This window comes from Triticum dicoccoides, chromosome 2A, assembly GCF_002162155.2.
Source record: "Triticum dicoccoides isolate Atlit2015 ecotype Zavitan chromosome 2A, WEW_v2.0, whole genome shotgun sequence".
In the NCBI taxonomy this organism is placed as follows: domain Eukaryota; kingdom Viridiplantae; phylum Streptophyta; class Magnoliopsida; order Poales; family Poaceae; genus Triticum; species Triticum dicoccoides.
This window is the reverse complement of record NC_041382.1, coordinates 686,836,523-686,837,244: the sequence shown is the minus strand read 5'-3', so window position 1 is coordinate 686,837,244 and position 722 is coordinate 686,836,523.

Below are 722 nucleotides of genomic sequence, written 5' to 3'. Positions count from 1 at the left end.
CTGTGAAAGTTGAGATATTTTAATTTTTAATTCATTAACATTTTCTGAAATATTATTAAATTCATTAACATTTATGAATCAGAGAATATTTTTAAATTCATTAACATATATGAATGAGTACAAGAATTTTTAAATTCATTTACATTTTCCGAAATATTTTTAAATTATTTAAATTTATGAACCAGAGAAAATTTATAATTCATTAATATTTATGAATCCGAGAATTTTTGAATTCATTAACATTTTCTGAAATAGTTTTAAATTCATTAAAATATATGAATGAATACAATAATTTTTAAATTCATTTACATTTTCCGAAATGTTTTTAAATTATTTAAATTTATGAACCAGAGAATATTTATAATTCAGTAATATTTATGAATCCGAGAATTTTTGAATTCATTAACATTTTCTGAAGCGTTAATTGGGCACGTTTGGCGGATGCGAAGCGGAGAGGTGTGACCGAGGGTCCCCTCCGGCCATACCGAAACCACCCCCTTCCACAGCAAGTACCTGAGCGGTTTGACGGATTGCACCCAACTTCTGGGAGCGCGTATGGGGCCCCACCTGGGCACCCCACGGCCAATATGAACGAAATCCGACAACGAACGCACGTTGCGTCACGTCCGGGCAGTATTTTCTGGGTTTTCTGCATGGAAAATGGTAGAAAATGCATACGGACTCGAAACGGGATAATTTTTTGCGTGTGTGCCCTGCTAGGC